A 12,929-nucleotide genomic window follows, 5' to 3' on the forward strand; every position below is an offset into this window, starting at 1 on the left:
ACACCATAACTGCAGAGGATCATTAGACAATGAACTGGGTTTTTTGTTCTAAGCAGTCTATGATGTACTACTATATGTGCTGTTTTGCTCTGACGATTAGGTAGTGAGATTGTAAATACTGGGATGGGCACTAGCTGTCTATTCTGCAGTGTTATTTGCCTACATGGCCTTTTTTGTATGTTTGTTTGTTTTTTTGTTTTGGCTTTGAAGTATTGTTTTTTTCCTCCTTTATGATCTTTTGCAATCTCGGGTTGATGAATTAAGCAGAAGGACTGACATCCTCAGCATGGCTTAGTCTTCTTTGCCCTTTGGAGCTAAATGGTTCAGATAATGTGTCATGAACTGTGTTTAGCGGGTTTGTTTTGATGATTTTTTTAAAATTTATTTTCGTTTATGTTTTCATTTATTTTTTTTTTAGATGTCATAGTTTTATGTTGACGTGGTTGAGCATTTGTATGGTTTGACAGTCCTGATATGGCCCTGTGCAGTCAGCTGGACTATAAACACACACACACACACACACACACACACACACATGTGCAGAATTATGCTGAGATAGGTGTGGATTATTTGAAATTTCAGAAGAAAAAAAAAAGAATTTTGAATTATCTATTGATATTCAAATAATGTAATCATGTGCAAGCTGCACTTAAGAGTTGTTCATCTTCAAACTGTGGATATCATAACACTGAAGGAAAAGGTTGGAGAGGATAAAATTATATTGTAAATTTTTCAGTTCTGACATTACCATGTGACCTTGCTTCATGTTTGACAACAAGTTTAGGTCACTTGGGATGAAACTTGAAAGGGATAGCTTTTCTGTGTGTTTACGTGTTGGATATGAACTGGGGAGGTGGGGTCAGGGGGACAATTTTGTCAATAATATTATCATCTTTAAATTGAGCATCAAAACTGGCATTAGCACCTTTGTCTTCCATATACTGGTGCTGACAATGATATATATGACTGCTTTCCATTAGACTAAGAGCAGACTTACATTCTTCCAGTTCCACTGGCAGGAAAGTACGGCATTGGCCAGTCTGGAAAAGAAAGCAGCAGAAGACAACAAGCTGTAGTCAGTGCATACTGTTTCATTTTGTGAGAATTTTATCCTCATTTTGCTGAAGTGAAATTTGTTAACCCCTGTCCAAACCATCCTTCTGAACCTTTGCTGGCTGTCGCTTTTGACTACACACGGAAGCTTATGTGGGTCGTCCACGACCCATACCGCTGTCGCGGAGTGAGAGAGTAGTGGGGGTAGTGAGGCTATTGAAAGTATAACTTCTTTATTTTCCTTCACAAATTACAAATTAAACCTTCTGAAATCACTATTAAAAAGGTATGGGTCGTGCATGACCCACACGAGCTTTCGAGGGGTGACCACGTTTTTTCCTCTTTAAAAAGCATGGGTCATACATGACCCACACAAGTGTCTGTGTGTAACGCCACCTTTAATTACTCATTAACTAATTAATGAATTTTTTTTTTTCATTTTTTGGCAAAAGTTGGCCTTTTAGGTGTAGGAAGCATTTCTGAAATTGCATAGAAAAATATTAAGAATTGGCTGAGATATTATTTTGAGTTTTTGTACCCTTCTGGGTCATGTACGACCCACAATAGCCAGCGAAGGTTAAAATGTTTTTTCTTTTTTTTTTCAATGATAAATTCTTTCCACCAGTACTATTTTACTGGGGGAAGAAGGAGAGGACAAGGGAGTTCAGTCTCAGGAAAGTAATCTTGCTTGCGTCAATGATAATGTGTATGGATACACATTATCTTCTTGCTGTTTGTGGAAAACTTTGATGAATGATGTTTATATGTGTTTCTTCACCTGTAATGTTTTTTTTAAGTGCACTTGATCTGTGTATAGTACACTTGGGCATACACTGATGCCCCCCCCCCCCCCCCACCCCCATAGGGAATGCTGGGGGTCTTTCAGTGTAAAGAGCATCAACACCTTCTGGAAATTCTGTGCAAGAAATCTTTTCTGTTGCTCTCTTTGTTTCTGCCATTTATTCTTCCTTCACTGTGTTGTCAGCTTTTTCTGTTGTCCCAGTCCATTCCCCCCTTTTTTTTTTAGCATGCCTTGACACTTTTTTCTCATTTCCACAGTCTATGATGTACTGTCTGTGCTATTTTGCTCAGGCAATTGGGTAGTGAAATTGTAAACACTGGGATGGGCACTAGCTGTCCATTCGGCAGTGTTATTTGTCTATATGGCCTTTTTTATGTTTGTTTTTTTGTTAGGTATTGAAGTATTGTTTTTTTTCCTTTTTCATGATTTAAAGAAAAAATCTGGGGACGATAAATTAAGCAGGATTAATATCCTTAGCATGGCCTGGTCTTATTTGCCCAAAGGAGGTTAGGATAATGTGTCATGAACTGTGTTTTGTGTGTGTGTGTGTGTTGTTGTTTTGTTGTTTTTTTTTTTGGGGGGGGGTTGTTGTTTTTGTTTTTGTTTGTAGATGTGACAGTTTTGTGTTAACGCAGATGAGCATTTGTATGGTTTGAAAGTCCTGATATGGCCATGTGCAGTCGGCTGGACTGTAATTAATGGATTGTGTGCTTATGTGATGATTACAATGATTTGTTTATGCATTATATGGATATGGCTGACTAAACAAAAGTGTTTTCACTGTCTGTCTTGTCATTTACGTGACAGATTATGGTGCCTTCGTTGACAAAGGTGAAAGTGTGTGTGTGTGTGTGTGTGTGTGAATAAAATGTAATAATAGTTTGATAGATATATATTGGTGTGTTGATATGACTTTGTTAGTTTGATATTGCTTTGGTTGGTTATGTTTTTATGTTCCAAACGCCTGCCAACTTTTCACAGGAACTGTAGCTTAGTTAAGTAAGTGCTCTTGAAAGGGTCACTTGGATCGATATATTTCAGTTTCTTTTCTTTTTTTTCTTGTTTTTTCAGTTTCTCAAGGAGGCATCACTGTGTTCAGACAAATCCATAAGCTACTTCACATCTGCTAGACAGATGCCTGACAGCAGCACAACCCAACACGCTAGTCAGGTCTTGAGGCAACTGCATAGAAGCATGTGGTATTTGATGGTGCCTTTTGTCTGTCCACCGTTACTGTTGCTGTCACTGACACAAACCAGTGTTTGCTATTTGCCAAGTTTTTAATTTTTCTGATCTCCTTGTTCCTTCTGAATGGTATTTAATCCTTCTGGTGCTTACCAGCTGTTTTACGCTAGTATCCTCTTCCCTCTCTTCTCAGACATCACATCATATCAGCAAACTCTCACATTTTGGATTTACCCCCATTCAGATGGTGGGGTTCTTTCAGTATAAATAGCATTCCTGCCTTCTTGAAATTTTCATCAGCATACTGATGTTGGTCGTTAAGTGAAAGAAGAAGAAGAAATTCTGTGCTAGAAATTTCCTCTTTTCTATTGCTGTCTGTATTTCTGCTTTTTTTTCTTTCTTCGTTGTTTTCTGGGGTTTTCTTCTGGCTTCCTAGTCCATTCCCTTCTTTTTTTGAGCAAGCCTTGACACTTTTTTTCTCCTTTCCACAGTCTATGATGTACATCTGTGTTCTGTTCTGGTTATTAGGTAGTGAAATTGTAAACGCTGGGATGGGCATTAGCTGTTCATTCTGCAGTGTTATTTGCCTTTTTGGCCTTTTTTATTTATTTTTTGCTTGGATTTGAAAGTTGGTTTTTTGTTGTTTTTTTCTCTTTTTTTTTTTTTTTAATCATTTTTTGCTTTGCAATCTGGGGATGATGAATTAAGAGGAAGAGCTGACGTTCTGAGCATGGCCTAATCTTATTTACCCAAAGGAGCTAAATGGTTGAGATAATGTGTCATGAATTGTGTTTGTTGGTTTATTTTAATGGGTTTATTGTGCATGTGTGTTTTGTGCTTGACGCGGACGGACATTATGTGGTTGGGCAGTCCTGATATGGCCCTGTGTGGTTGGCTGGACTATAAGCAACAATAATAATAATGATAACCATAATCTTTTTTTTTCCTTTTATCTCACAGACTTAAGTATAGCTCATTGTCTTGACTGGGATAAATAGCATAGGCTGCACAATGTCTGAGAGTGGATGGTTTTAAGTTTTTGGCTTTGAATTGGGGTTAAGTTTGGTTTAATTCCAAGCATGCTTTCATTGTGTCTGTGGCTTCCATATACACTGCCTTATTACAAACAGTGTGAATTGAAATGAATTTCAACCTTTGCTTGTAACTGTCTTGATGTGATGTTTGCATGGAAAGGAATTTGAGACAGTGAATGAATTTGTGACTGTGACGCACAACAGCCAAAAGTGGCTCTCTCCTCCGCTGATGCTGATGACTGAAATCAGTCTTGGTTGATATTTACGTGTTTGTTTGATCATGGTTTGGGAAACGTGTTTTGGGTTCATTCATTTTTTCGGTTCATTTATAAATTCATTAAAAATTTATTAAACACAATCAACCGAATCTGGCAAACATCAGTTATGAGAAATTATTTTACCCAGATATGTACCCCCTCCCATTCTCTTGTTGATGCTGCTGCTGTCTTAGCCTTCAGTCTTCTCACAAGACTTTTCTCAAGCGTCTGAATCCATCAGGGTCTGAAATCTGGAGGCAAGGCATTTGCCATTCTATGTAAGTGTTCCACTTTGGATGTTGAATAGATTTTATAGTCACACCTTTTTTTTCTCTCTCTCTCTTTCCCCCCCCCCCCCCCCCCCCCCCCTGTTTTTTTGGTGCCCCAGAAATTGGGACATTTTGTTTACTATATTTCGATGATGGTGAATGATGATGGGGGTGATGAAGATGTTGCTATGGGGGTCCATTTAGGTTTGGAACTACTTGACAAGGCTGTACTCTCAAAAAATATATCCTGGCATCAGCCAGGCTGAGAGATACAGACACCTGCAGTGTTGGTCAGGAAATTTTAGCAACACTCCCAGATTCGCAGCCATGAAGTGGATGACCCTCGACTATGTGGTCCAGCTCAGGGTAGGAGCCAGCCCCACAGGCCGAAAAACCAACTTCTGATGGGGTTTGAACCTGTGTCCTCCCAGTGGTCAGTCCACAATGGTTGGTCCATTTCTTTGTTCAGTGCTGACTTTCCTTGTTTGGTCTCCATGGCTGATGAAAGTATGTACCCTGGATTAAGACCCCTGTGGTTTCAGTTGCCTGAAGACAGTCTTATGAAGAAAATAAAACTTCGTACATTGAAAAACCAGGATATGTACAGGTATTATTTCTATCTCATTGTCATATTCGTGTGCCAGTATACTAAACTAATAATGTTTTTTTCTTGGCCTTCCAAGAGCAGATTGGGTTGTTTTGTTTGGGTTGTATTCAAAACAAATGAATAAATGTATTCTGCAGTATTTCATTTTTTGTTTGATGTTGTTTTTCATGTATTCTGTGTTTCTGTTTCTGATGTTCGCCTCCACAACTCTCATTCCTGTTTTCTGTGGAACTTTTTTTTTCATGTTCTCTCAAAATGTTTGATTTGTTTACATAAAACGATGCACATGTTGGCTGTATGGTCAAAGCATTTGGACGTTCTGTCTGAGGGCCCTGGGGTCTGTCCTGGAACTGACACCAAGTGGATTAAGGGTGGACAATTTTCTGATCTCTCAGGTCAGAATATCTCATCTGTAGACCTGCCTGTCTCTTAAATCCCTTTGTGTACACACATGCAAAAGTATGTTAAAGATTCTGTAATCCATGTTGGTGTTCAAAGAGTTATGGAAACATGAACATAGCCAGCATGCACACCCTCTGAAAACAAGAGAGTGTCTGCCAATATGTGGCAGGTAAAAATGGTCATGTGTGTATGGAAGCCCACGGATACAAGTGAATGTGGGAGAAGTGACCAGCAAACACAAAGAATAGAAAGTCTGTGCAAAACTGTCAAAACTCGTACAGGCACTGCACAGTCTGTCAGAAAAACAGATTTATTATGAAATACAGATTTATTACGAATTTTGAATTCTGATCCATACTCCCCTCTTCCCCTTTATGTTTGTAAAACCACAAATGTGTGAAGAATCATTGAGAATATCTTGCATACTAACTCGTAAATTAATATTCTGCTTGTGGAATGTTTCAGGTCTATATTATCATAATGTAGCTTTTTACTTCAAATAAGAGAAAGTAGACCATTACTTTTTGCAGTTCCTACACTGCAAAAACCTTTCCATGCCACCCTCTTTTAATCTGGGAAACTATACCTTCTGTAATATACATCTCTTGTAGGCAGGTGATATCTAGTTTCCTTTCTCTCGGGTGTTTGAACAACACCTTTCTCTTTAACTGATTACTGAGTCCTCGTACATTCAAAGTTCCAATGCTGATTTCATTAGCCATCAAAGAGGTTACATCAAATCAAAATCGATGTCCATTCAATCTTAAAGTCCATAAAACATAGCTGGGGTCGTGGTGGGGAAAGACACAGAGAGAACACCAGTGATATCAGGTATCATCCATGACGATGTCTGCTGGTGGTGGTTGTGTTCTTTCAGTGCGTTGTTCACTGTCTTCCTTCACATATCTTGATTGTGCACACACCTCCGTAGTGTTGTGTGTGCTTGCCTGGGAATGGGAGGGGGTGATGGTTTGCACACAGGGCCCCCTCTCTTGTCCCCTTCAACACCACAGGTTAAACACACCACTTGGTTTGGACATTCCATCACATTGTGTCTGATTGTTAGACACTTATCTTCTGTTTCCCCTGCTTCTGTTCTTTGTGGTAGATTCTGGCATGGAATACTTTGATCCTTAGATTTGGGGGAGAGGTTCTTTTGGGGTGGAGATAAAGACAAATCTCCTGCCCATTTCCCACTTTACTAGCTGACTGGTTTTGTCCCTGGTGATTTTGTTCTTGATAGGTGATCTCATTTCACAGCCTATCTTTTTAATGCCGTTTCAATGTCATTGTTTTCCCAACTTGACGCAGTGTCAGAAATCCAGACTTTAGTGGCTGGTTTTTCTTCACCCTCACTGTTGCTGAAAGCAAAGGGGTTTTTGTCCAATAAGTTGACATGCACACCACATGAATCAATCCCTTTTATCAGCAGCTTTGTCTCCCAAGTTGTTCTTGTTGCAGGTAAAGGCACCACAAACCTCAAATACGTTGAGCACCTCTGATGGTGCCTCTACCTGTAACTTTCTCTGCTGTGAAGTATATGTCTGTTGTGTCAGACATTCCACTGAAGCGGGGCAGGGCTCTTGCTGTGATGAACACCGACTCACATACTGTGTCCGCCGCCGTGGCAGAATATGTTGCTGGGCCTGGCGCACACCACTGAAGGCACATGAAAACACGCTATTTTCCGTTTTGGATTTGCTTCCTCAGCATGTCATTACCACTCATCACTCCTTAGCATCTTTCCATTTCCCTGTAACCAAGTTTCATTCCCACGTTATTTGTTTCGTTATTTCTGGTAAACATTTCCGATTAAGTTTTGTTTGATCACACTTTGATCGACACACAATTTTTGTTAACGCTATTAGCACAAATCTGTGGGATCCTCAAAAAGAACACACTTGCTCCACAAAATGCAAAATGCAAACACAGATGGTACTCTGGATCAGCACAGATGATGTTCACAACAGGATGCCACTTAAAACACTTTAATAAAACACAACATTTGAACATGATATGTGAACAGTACCTGCTGACGTTGGAAGTGAAACAGGTAGTCAACATTGATTTCTTTCTATATGTTACAGATAGTTCTGTAAATATCATTTACCATTCTGCTGATTTCTTCAGAGGTCTTGCTGTTCTTATGCTGAAGTTTTCTTTTACTTTGCAAATCTGGTTTCCTACTTTATGTTCCATGGATCAGAGTGATCACAAATATAGTAATGATAATACTGAATCATTACCACTAATAATAATATTGAATTGTTTTTACTTGGTACATAATCTTGTATAATGCAACACAGGGCGCTGTGCACGATCCACTCACATAATTCATGCACAAATTCCACTTACACTCATAAACAGGTGTACACACACACACACACATACACACTCACGCACACCCACACAGCCTGTTACATAGCTAAGGGAAAGCCCAGCAAAATAAACAATCATCTTAAGACAGATTTAAAATTCACTCGGAAATAAAGTGTTAAGCAGTCTGGATGTCATTGAGATCCTTTTTTTTGTTGTGGGTGGGGGGGGTGGGAGGGGCATTGCAACTAAAAGGAAATTTTCTATCTAAAATTACGTTTAAATAACATACTTACTGTGACCCAACTAGTGCAGACTCCGGCAGGGGTCTGACATTCCTGTCCTGTGCAAACTACTATCCGCCTATGCAGAGAAAACGAAAGTAACTACGGCCGATAACCCCCCGGAAGTAGGTAATCTCCCCTTTGTCCCGCTGGTTAGCGCCCTCTTTTTCCGGCAGCCATCATGACTCCTGTTCCTGTGCTCTTCATACGACTAAGTTTTTTCGTATTTTCTGTCTGTCTGTCGATTCTCTGGCGTTCTTGTTTTTTGTCAAATTTTTTTTTTTTTTTTAAGGAGAAATCAGTGGATGCGTAAAATTTCTGCAAATGAGCAGGATAGTCTCAGCATCCTTGGAAGGTTCTTTCCCACTTTTTTTTTTTTTTTTTTTTGTTCTCTCTTTTTTTCTTCTCTTTTTTTTCTTTTTTTTTTTCTTTCTTTTCGTTCCTTCCATCATCATTTTTCTCCTTTCTGTTGTCTTTTTTTCTCTTTCTTTTTTTTTCTTCTTCTCTCATCTCTTTATTCTTTCTCTCTCTCTCTCTCTCTTTCTTCCCCCTGTAATCTGTCTTCTTACCATTGTCATGCTCAAACATTGTCAAGGTCATGCAACATATAAAATCACATACAGGGTAGTTTCGTGCACAATGTCTAAAAGAGGCGAGGTAGACACGATCTCATTCTCTCTCTCTCTTTCTCTCTCTGTGGAGGCATTAGCTTTACGGAACGTCTTTAAATGTACACATTTAAATTGACCACTCGAGTTTTTTTATGGATCCGTATAAGTGCTCAGGTATCTTGGTAGACATAGATCACATCTTACGTAATTTGAGCTCGGTTTCAAAGATAAGATACAGATTCTTACACTTACCATATTTGAATTTAGAAATAGACAGTTTTGCTATCAACAGAGTCGTGTTGATTTTCTTTCTCTTTTCATGATCTGGGATATCCATTTTCGTTGTACCAAACAACGCTACTTTTTCATTCATAGGGATCAGTGTATTGTAACGGGAGATAATGAACTGTTTCACATGTTTCCAAAAGTCAGATAGTTTGGGGCAAGAGTAAAAGGCGTGTTCAATGTAATCAGTGTCTTGACACCAGTTGCAGGTGTTTGTGTTTGACACCCCCATTTTTGCAAGCAGAATATTCATTGGGTAAATGTTATGGATAAATTTGAAGTGGAGTATTCTCAGACGGGATTCATTTGTGCATTCATAAGCTAGGTTGAAATAGTCTTTGATATTGATGTCTAGTGTGCGCTTCCAAAATTGTGTTGCACATATTTCATGGTTTTGTTTGAGGGCAAAGTGTTTTCGGATTTGTTTGTTAGATAACGTAGTGAGGTATCCCTCTGTTGTTGCAATGTCTTTGGGGGTATCCTCTTTGTGGGCATCGTTGGATAGATGCTGTTTCCATTGTTCTGGTATTGCGTTTATGATGGCATTGTATTCGAAAAGAAGGCCCGGGTCAGTGCCCAGTTTGCGTTCTACTTCTTCGTATGTCATTACATTTCCATGCTGCCAAAGATCCTGCACGATAAGAATGCCTTTTTTGCTCCATTTGGGAAAGTGTAACACATTACCTTTGTATTTTACATTTTTGTTGTTCCATAGCGGTTCCGTTTTTATATTTTCTATCGGTCTGTCTTTGTTGAGAACGGCAACTGCTTTTATTACCTCTCTCCAGAAGAATGACTTAACATTTTCCAGCTTTTTTATGTCTTTAGGTAAGATATTACAGCTAAAACTGCAATAACTGTCCTTGAAAGGTGACATATTTTGTCTTGCAAGAATGCTCCAATGCGCTTTTGTCTCTCTGAGGAGTCTAGCTGCCCATTTGACCAGGAACATTTGCTGCTGGCGTTCGATGTTGATCATATTCAAGCCACCATCTTCTTTGTCAAGGCTGAGGACTCCTCTTTTTATTTTTTCAAAAGCTTTTTTATTATTAAACTTTTTTTTCCACAAAAACCTGTACATAAGTGTGTTAACGGTGCTGAGGACTTTGACTGGTAAAGCCGATACTTGCAGGACGTGTGAGAACTGTGACAACAAAAACGTCTTTGCCAAGATAACCTTACCGTATAGTGATGGGTTTCTTCGTTCCCATCGTTTAATCACCTTAGTTATTTTTTCGATTTTAGATTTCCAGTTTTCTTCCAGTTCCGAAATTTCTTTGTCTGCTGAGAAATATATCCCCAGAATTTTCAGCCTGTCAGGTCTTATGGGAATGCTATTTATGTCGCCTGTTTCATGCTTTCTTGACCCCAGCCACATTCCCTCTGATTTACTTTTATTTAATTTCAGACCTGAGTATTCTTCAAACTGAGATACAATGTCTGTAGCTATCCGAATGTCCTGTTCATTTTTTAGAGTTAATGTTGTATCATCTGCAAACTGTTTTATTTTAGAGGTGTTACTTTCGTTGCACATACCTCCTAATAGCGTCAATTCAATTCCTTGAATCTCTTTATTGTTTCTAATTCTAATCGCCAATATTTCTACTGCTAGTACGAAAAGAAGGGGACTTAGTGGGCATCCCTGTCTGATTCCTCGTTCTGTTGGAAACCAATCAGATAGCCATCCACCATTGTGAACACAACTTTGTGTGTTTTTCATTACAGTAGAAACAACATTCTTAAATACTGGGCCAAAGTTGAAAATATCTAGTGCTTCGATGATACAATCTTTTGATATTGTGTCAAAGGCTTTAGAGAAATCTAGAGCAACTAGAGCACCTGTTTGATTCATTGTATTGAGGTGTTTAGTTAGGTCATCAAAGAATCTCAAGTGAACTGCTATATTTCTTCCCTTTATGAAACCTACTTGGTCTTCATTTACAACTGTTTTGATGACATTTTGGAGTCTCGTGGCAAGCGCTTTCGTGACTATCTTATAGTCTGTATTTGTGAGAGTAATAGGTCTATAATTTGTGAGGTTATTTTTGTCCAGGTCCTTGCCTTTATGGATTAATGTAACAATTCCTTTCTTCATTGAGAAAGGTAATTCTCCTTCTTTGATGGCTTCTGTAATACAGAGAAGGAATGGCGTTTTTAGTTTGTCCCAGAACGTTTTATAAAATGCTGGTGTGAGGCCGTCACTACCAGGCGCAGAGTCTTTGTTTAAGTTTGTGAGAGCTACTGTTAGCTCGTCCAGAGTTATTTCTTTGTCACAGAGGTCTTTTTCTTCTTCTGTAAGTACTGGATAATCTTCGTTGCTCAGGAAATGGCCTCTTATGTTTCTTCCTTTATCTACGGTTAAGTCTTTCTTGTATAACTCTGTATAAAATTTCTCGATCTGGTTCAGTATTGTCTGTGGATTGTCTGTCGTGTTTTGGTTTATGCGCAGAGATGATATTACGTTCGCGGCTCCTTGGGCCCTTTCAAGGCGGAGAAAGTATTTTGTGTTTTTTTCCCCGTCCTCTATCCACTTGACTCTTGAACGAATCTGAGCCCCTCTTGCTTCTGTTAGTTCGTGTAGTTCTATTTCTTTTTTTAGTTGTTGCGCTTTCATTATCATGTTTTTATCAAGAATGCTTCGTGTCAGATTGTGTTCAATGTCGTGCAGCATTTTGATTTTTGCATGTTTATTTGAAGCCCTATTTTTGGCGATTTTTGAATAGTTGATACAGTAGGACTTGTATTTAATTTTAAACATTTCCCAGGCTTTTTGTGGATTTTCGTCTTTATATTTTGAGAAATGTGAATCTATAAAATCGTTTGTTTCTTCCAGAAAACATTCCTCTGATAGCAACGAGCTATTAAACTTCCAGTATCCTGGACCTCTTCGAAACTCGTTTGCGCTGAATATTGCTTTTACAAGTTTGTGGTCTGAGTGGGGAAATAACTCAATGTCTGTTTTCTGCACGAGTGCTTGGGAGATATTGTCACAGAAAATATAATCAATTCTCCTTGCTGTGAAAGGAGTGGGTCTTGACCAAGTATATTCTTTGACGTCAGGGTGGATAGATCTCCATGTGTCTTCCAGGTCTAGAGAAGATAACATTTCCATGAGAGCTTCATTTTCTCGTGTTGAGTGTGGTTTACCCGCGATGTTATCTAGATGGCTTATTGTTGTGTTGAAATCACCCAGTACCCACAAATGGTCGTAGTCTTGCTTTAGCAGTAGACTGCCCAGTTGGTTTATGAATTCTAATTTATCTACGGTCGAGTTTGGCGCATAGCAATTAGCGATGATGGTTATTTTGTTGTCATGCCTGACTCTAATTAGTAGCATTCTCTCTGCTGCATGAATTAATTCTGCCTGAATCTGCTTAAGTTTGGAAATGAGGATAATGAGTCCATTGCTTCTGTTAGTTCCTGCACTATAGAATATGCTTCCCGACCATTGTCTATCGATTTCGTGCATCACATCATCTGTAACGTATGTCTCCTGCAAACATGCTATGTCTAACTTTTGTTTTCTGAGGAAGTCAAATACAACTTTTCTTTTTAGCTTATTTCTCAGACCCCGCACATTTAAAGTACCAATACATATATCGTGGTTCATAACTGGTATGAGGATAGCATTTCTTCAAATTTCTGTAGCAGATAACCAAAATCATTAATCATAAATCACAAGTCCATAAAACGAAGCCAAGGGTCGTGAGGGAAAGGTCAGACCGGTGGGGACAGAACACGTGCTAGGTGTCGGCCCCCTCCTGCATGCTGTCTGCTTTCTCTTCCTCTCCTCTTGCGTTGTCCGGGGCCACTACAGTCGGGCG

Source organism: Babylonia areolata, chromosome 7 (assembly GCF_041734735.1).
Source record: "Babylonia areolata isolate BAREFJ2019XMU chromosome 7, ASM4173473v1, whole genome shotgun sequence".
NCBI lineage: Eukaryota > Metazoa > Mollusca > Gastropoda > Neogastropoda > Buccinidae > Babylonia > Babylonia areolata.